This window comes from Rhagoletis pomonella, unplaced genomic scaffold (assembly GCF_013731165.1).
Source record: "Rhagoletis pomonella isolate Grant_MI unplaced genomic scaffold, Rhpom_1.0 Rhpom_scaffold_00001, whole genome shotgun sequence".
In the NCBI taxonomy this organism is placed as follows: domain Eukaryota; kingdom Metazoa; phylum Arthropoda; class Insecta; order Diptera; family Tephritidae; genus Rhagoletis; species Rhagoletis pomonella.
The window spans coordinates 69,128,474-69,135,485 of record NW_023458555.1 but is presented as its reverse complement, the minus strand read 5'-3'; the positions used below and the strand labels follow the sequence as shown (position 1 = coordinate 69,135,485).

At 38.5% G+C, this 7,012-nt stretch overlaps 1 long non-coding RNA gene across 1 annotated transcript in view; it reads left to right on the top strand.

The window, feature by feature from the left end:
• Window positions 1–3,745: 3,745 nt before the first annotated feature.
• The window catches only part of LOC118747380, a 15,779-nt gene continuing 12,512 nt past the window's right edge, over window positions 3,746–7,012 (top strand). The window contains exon 1 of the long non-coding RNA XR_004993955.1: window positions 3,746–4,213. This is a non-coding gene — a long non-coding RNA (uncharacterized LOC118747380). The remainder of the gene's footprint in view (window positions 4,214–7,012) is intronic.

The following is a 7,012-nucleotide window of genomic DNA, read 5'->3' as shown; positions in this document are numbered from 1 at the left end:
AAGCGACAAATAGATGGTGTCTGTCGATCCTATTCTCGCGGGTATTTTCCAAGATTTGGCGTATTGTGAATACCTGATCTATGGTGGATTTTCCAGGCCTAAAGCCACACTGATAAGGTCCAATTAGCTCGTTGACGGTGGGCTTCAGTCTTTCGCACAATACACTCGATAAGACCTTATAACCTATGCTTAGAAGGCTGATTCTGCGGTAGTTGGCGTGTATGGCGGGGTCGCCTTTCTTGTGGATTGGGCAGAGTACACTTAAACTCCGGTCGTCGGGCATGCGTTCATCTGACCATATTCTGCATACGAGCTGATGCATGCACCTCATCAGCTCCTCGCCGCCGTACTTGAATAGCTCGGCTGGCAGGCCGTCAGCTCCAGCAGCTTTGTGGTTTTCCAGCCGCGTAATCGCTATTCGCACCTCGTCATAGTCAGGCGGTGGGACAGCTACTCCATCATCATCGACTGGGGACTCGGGTTCGTCTTCTTCACTACTTTCAGCGCTGCTGCCATTCAGTAGGTTGTAAAAGTGTTCCCTCCACAATTTAAGTATATTCTGGACATCGGTCACTAGGTGGCGATTGTTCTTCTTACAGGAGTTCGCCCCCGGTCTTGAAACCATCCGTAAGTCGCCTAACCCTCTGGTAGAATTTTCGGGCGTTCTTCCTCTCGGCCAGCATCTCAAGCTCTTCGCACTTACGTATTTCGGCCTCTCTCTTCTTATTGCGGCAAATACGTATCGCTTCCTTCTTCAGTTCCCTATTACGGCAAATACGTCTCGCTTCCTTCTTCAGTTCCCTATAACGGTCCCACATGGCTCGCGTTGCGCCCGATCGCAGCGTGGCCCTGTAGGCGGCATCTTTTTTCCCTGCGGCTTCATCGTACCAGTTGTTCTTTCGGGCTCGCTGAAATCCAACTACTTCTTCGGCGGCGGTACTTAATGATCAGGAAATGTGGTTCCACTGCTCGCGTATGTCGGATTGTTGAAAAGTGCTCTCAGAGAGCAGGTGTGTGAGTCGAGTGGCGAATAAATTGGCCGTCTGTTGTGATTGCAGCTTTTCGACGTTAAGCTTTCCTTGCGTTGTTGGGTGCACATTTTTTGCTGCACAGAGGCGGGTGCGTATCTTGGCTACAACAAGATAGTGGTCCGAGTTGATGTTTGGCACTAGTACTACATATTACAATGTTTCGGGCGCCGTCGAAGTCGATCAGCCTCAGTCCGTTATCGGACGTTTCTACGTGGAGGCTGAATTTTCCGACAGTGGCGCCAAAGATCCCTTCCTTGCCCACCTTGGCATTAAAATCGCCAAGCCCGATTTTGACATCATGTCGGGGGCAGCGCTCATATGTACGTTCCAAGCGCTCATAGAAGAGATCCTTGGACGCCTCATCCTTCTCTTCCGTCGGGGCATGGGCGCAGATGAGCGAGATGTTGAAGAATCTAGCTTTTATGCGGATTGTGGCTAGACGTTCGTCCACCGGGGTGAACGCCAGTACTCGGCGACGGAGTCTCTCTCCTACCACGAATTTTCGCTCCTTTACGTGGCAACTGTAGTAGACGTCGCAAGGCTTCACGCTTATTTTTCCTTGCACCGTCCATCGCATTTCTTGGATGGCGGTGATGTCAGCCTTTGTCTTCCCGAGGACATCAACCAGCCGGGCAGAGGCACCTTCCCCATTAAGGGTCCAGATATTCCAGGTGCATACCCTTAAATCATAGTCCTTTATACGTTTGCCGTGGTCATCATCAGAAAAAGGGGGTATCATCCGAGGCTTTTTAGATTTTTTCATTGGGCGGGATTTTACCCCGCACGCGAAGTTTTACGCCTTCTCACTTTAGCTCGCTCCCAAACGGGTGTTTGGTTGCTACCCAGAGGATACGTGGATATAAATATCCGGACGTTGTGAGCTGCGATTTGAACCGTACGCACAAGAATCGCTTCTGACCACTCCCAGGTGAATGGCAGTTAGAAGTTTTCCACTTCTGCGCACGGAACCATCCAGTTTCCAGAAATAATGCATACGAAAAATACCGAAATAATGCATATATGCACAGTTTCGGTAGAAAACCGAAATAATGCATATTAGAAAAACCGAAATTATGCATATGCACTCTTTCGTTTGGAAACCGAAATAATACATCCGAAATAGTGCATACATGAAAACGAACTGCTTTCTGCGTAGGCGGCCTTCGGCCGCGCTTTTGGATTATATCCCTTACTAAGTAGAATTCTCCTTTCTGTGTTGCCGGAAAAGGGGGCTGGAAGTATTTTTGCGCAGAACTTCTTTCTGCGTAGGCGGTTGAAACCGCATGTCTAAATGCACAGTTTTCATTTGCTCAATTTCGATTTCCCATTATTTCGTATGCACAGTTTCCTTATGCACAATCTCAGGGTGCCAGTTTTGGGGTCTTCAAACTAAAAAAAAAGCACCAAAAAACGCACCAAGCACCAACTCCAAAAATTTTCGCGTTTTGAATTAAGAAAAGCACTAAGTTGGCAATAGTGGGTGGAAACCTTCGACAAAAATATGGTGCACACCTCGGAACCCTCCTTGTTCCCTTTCCTTTGGCCCCCATATTTGTATTACTCAATTAACTTAATTCAAATTGAATATAACTTTTTTAAATAGGTGGCACCCCTCCTACAGCAAAGTTACTAAACATAGCTTTTTAAAACCATTTTAATTGATATTCTTTTTATAATAATTGATTTAACTTTTCAGATAATTTGAACTTACTTTTTTTTTTAATATGGCAACTCTTTTCGAGAAAGTAAAACCCTATTGCGCATCTACAGTCGGAGCTGATATAATGACATTGATTATTAAATATAATTAAAAATAATGTGAGTTTAATTGTTTACCAGGTGGCAACTCTTTTCGAAAAAGTAAAACCTTATTGCACATCTTCAGCTCAAGGCCTTTAATTTGGCACCACCATTTGACCATTTGACAATTTTGAAAATGGAACGAACGGTGCAGATCTTATAACCTGGACAAAAAATCCCTTCGCGTATTATATATGTATGTATGTAGATAGATAGATAGCTACGAGCTTGAAAACAAACCTTTATAGTACAGTCGAATTAAAAACTCTAAATTTTATACCAACAACACGCATGTTAATGTATGTATATCCTTGAAATCCGGTTTATAAAATCAGACACAATGATTTTATACTTTTTCATTCAAAGGGTAGACATTTGTTTTCACATCATTTAAGGTATGTTTATTCGTATTTTTTTATTCCTTTTTTGTAGTAAAATATTTCAAATAAGTAAACAGTTCAATGGTCAAGGACGTTGAGCAAAAATTCCGCCACCATTCAGCGAGAAAAACATAACTGGTTTTAATTCATCTATGCTTCTATTGTTTGCTATTACGGCGACTGATGCTGGTCCAGCTTTTGGTCCAGGTGTACTTCGTCGTACACGCACAAACACACTTTGATACATTCACTCTATGGTAAATACTATGCGTGGCTAATGTGCACAACTGTGTCTGGCTATTCACACCACCAAACGTGATTTCCATCCGTTAGCAAAACAATTATAAAGAACACAATGGAAAAAAAACTGAACTTTTCAATAATTTCACTGTGATATTATTCTACAATAAACTTGAATTTCAAGTTAGTATGGTCATTGTCCTGATGCTAATATCGATCGTCTCTGTACTTCGGTTTCGATTTTGTTAGGGGTACACGCGTTGCATCGCTTGCGGTCTTTATAAAGCGAAATTTTTGCGCAGTTAAGATCAGTTTCATTTCGATTATCAAGCCTTCAACGTCAGCACAGAACATACGGATTGTGTCATCGTGACAGGATCGCTCAGATCCTCGCGTTGGATGGGCGTTTACATTCGATCGGTGTTCGCGAATGAGCTTATCCCATCCGCGCTAACAACGGGATTACACAAGCCGTGTTTAAAATTACAACACCGAAAGTCAGATTGACAGTAATTGCATATAAATAGAAAACAATTTAAATCGGAACGAATAGTTTAGTCAAAACATTGTTTTTAAACCACAATCCAAATCAAATTCGCCGAAAAAAATTAAATACTCAACATGAAGGAACAATATTTAATAATCTACATGTGTTCTAATGTGCTTATTGCGTGAAAACTTTGTTTCAAGGATCGTCGTTCAGCTTTATGAAAACATTGTGAGAATATATATAAATCTAACAACATATATTTACATTTACAGGTGAGAGTATAAAATTGTATTGCAATATTTATTAAACGCAAAATGCAATACCGCGTATAAGATGAATGGTTTCCTAACTAAACTTACTAAATATGAGCTTCTACTATAATAATGCACTATTAAATTTGTGAAGTAGGAAGCATTGAGACACGGTAACCAAAATAATTTTTTTTCTATGCCACTTTATACGTGGTATTGCATTTTGCGGATACGTGGTATTGCACGCCACGCGACGATATATTTTATTATTTCCTACACATCGTACCTTTGCCGCAAGAGAGTCAAAATCCAAAAAATCAAAAACTCGAGAAAAACGTATTAAAAGTTCAAAGTTTACAAACGCTCCCACGGTGAAAATGAACGCATATGTACTTATGTATATGTATATATGAAATTTTTGCACAACATTAAAGAAGAGGAGGCCGTTATTTCTGCATTCTTAACTAAAATTTGCATTTCTTATTTTTTCACTATGACACTCTTGCGGCAAATGTGCGATATGTATGTATATTACGGTGGTCCAAAAATGCATGTGAAAGGTAAAGGCGGAATTTTAACGCTCTCATTCCCTAGGAATGTTCTATACCGAAACAATTATACCCCTGTTTTTTATTTAGAAATCAAAAAATATTTAGAGGTTGCTCAGAGCGTACAAAGTTTCCCATGTATTTTATGAGGGGAAAAAACAAGCATTCGTAGAAATAGTATAAAATTCTTGAAAACCAATATTTTTCAATCGGTAAACTTTGTTTTTCTTAAGAAGATTGCTAATAGCAATACCCAACCTCTAAATATTTTTCGATTTCAAAATTTAAAAATTAAAAATTTTAAAATTAAAAAAGAGTGCATTAAAATTCCGACTTCACTTTTTTTGGGACTTCCTTAATGTACATACATTACATCAAACGCCCCTGGCAAGATGTGTTACTTTATTTTATACGTTGTGTTGTGTAGTTGTTAAATAATGTAGGTATTAGCATCTTTCGGTTATTTGTTCATCTGGTATTTTTGTTGCAAACTAAATTAAAAAATTTAACCATATAAGCAGACAACCCGATATCTAGGCAAGGTGGTATGAAATTCTTTTGTGTTTCTTTACAAAATGATCATAACATTTTAAGTACATAATAAGAAGGATTTAAAAAGTCCTTTTATTGAATACTCGATTTGATAAGGACGAGTAGGTACATATGTATGTATTCTCTTCTTTATATAACAGTATGTAAATCATATATACTTCAAACTTCATTTATGTATGTGGCACTTTAACCGAATGGCTTATATTTGAAAATAACACAGCGTGAATGAAGCCATTTTCTGTTACACCGTTTTTGAATATCGAGCTGAAATTATCACTAGGTGTATACTTTCAAATTATTTTTCACCGAATTCACAAAAAGGAGGAGGTTATCAGTTCGTTTTTTTTTATGCATGTTACCGCAGAACTTTGAACAACGTTAACCAATGTCGATGATTCTTTTTTAATCGGAAAGGTGAGACCTCAGGGGTGGTCCCATACTAATTTTGTTTAAATCCGATAATTGGATCGTGAAGAAACTAACGATAATCATAAATTTGTATATGAGAATTGAAGTCGGTTTTGTTTTTTGCTTAAAAAATACTTGTTTATTTATTTATTTTCGAGATTTATTTTGCTAATATTGGTGACAAAAATATTAGAGCATGGCTTAACCCGTATTAGTCCATTGAACCCCGTATAAACATTGATGGCAAAGTTTAAAATTTAGCACGCACATTTTTTATCGGTTGGGTTGTTACTTCTGACATAGATTCTAGTACACATTTTGTATATGGACGATTCCGGCGAAAAGTCTACAACGTAAAAAAAATAAAGTCTTATATCTAACTTATTTATACGCCGATTCAGCTGTTTTATATAATATATATAGCTCAGTTACGCATACTTTGCACTGCTACATCATGTTTACGTAAAAATTAAAAGCCAACAGGCTTCTACATGTGAAGTGCCATGCGTTGGGTAATCGCTTACACGCAAAGCTCTTTTAACAGATTCCTTATGTGACAACTCTCATGCAACGCCAAGTACGCATAGCTGAGCTAATACTGGTTATGTATTTGCCAAAAAATGGTCTCGTTAGGTGGCGCCAGGTTCGAGATATTTTGAAAACCCGTATTGATGCTCGGATTTGTTTCACATTTGACATGTTTAGTTGAAACGTAGTAAGATATAGATTTGCAAAAAATTGAACCGCTGGTGGCGCTGATGTCAAAATAAAAAGTATGTTCGACATAAAATACATGTTTTCTTCTCGTTAAAAATTCTTTCAAGAACAATATTAACAAAACTTGTTCAATGGAAATTTTAGTAACGTATCGCCAGGTAACGTCACGTCAGATACTACCTCAGCTTATTAAACATAAAGCAGAAAATATTTCCACATTTAAAAACTTGGAACCTTGGAATTAACCTTAAACATTTCCAATATTACTACAAAAACTTTTATACAAATAGCCTAGCCCAATTCGCAAAGTTTTGCAATTTTGTAACCCACTCCTGTTTTTTTGTAACGTCACGCCAGCGCGTATGTTTATTAATATCTTTAAATCGCTAGTAGAGGTGTCAAACTATCGAGTTTTGATAGTTTTCAGAAAAACTATCAATATTCACGATAGTCTCAAAAAAACAAAACTATCGATAGCGCTATCGACAACGCTAAATCAGTTAGGTTTCTTTGTTTTTACAGGATCATAGTGAAATAAATATTATCTCATAAAAGTTATATTCATTCAAAATTAAGTAACTGCTTAGCCAAAATA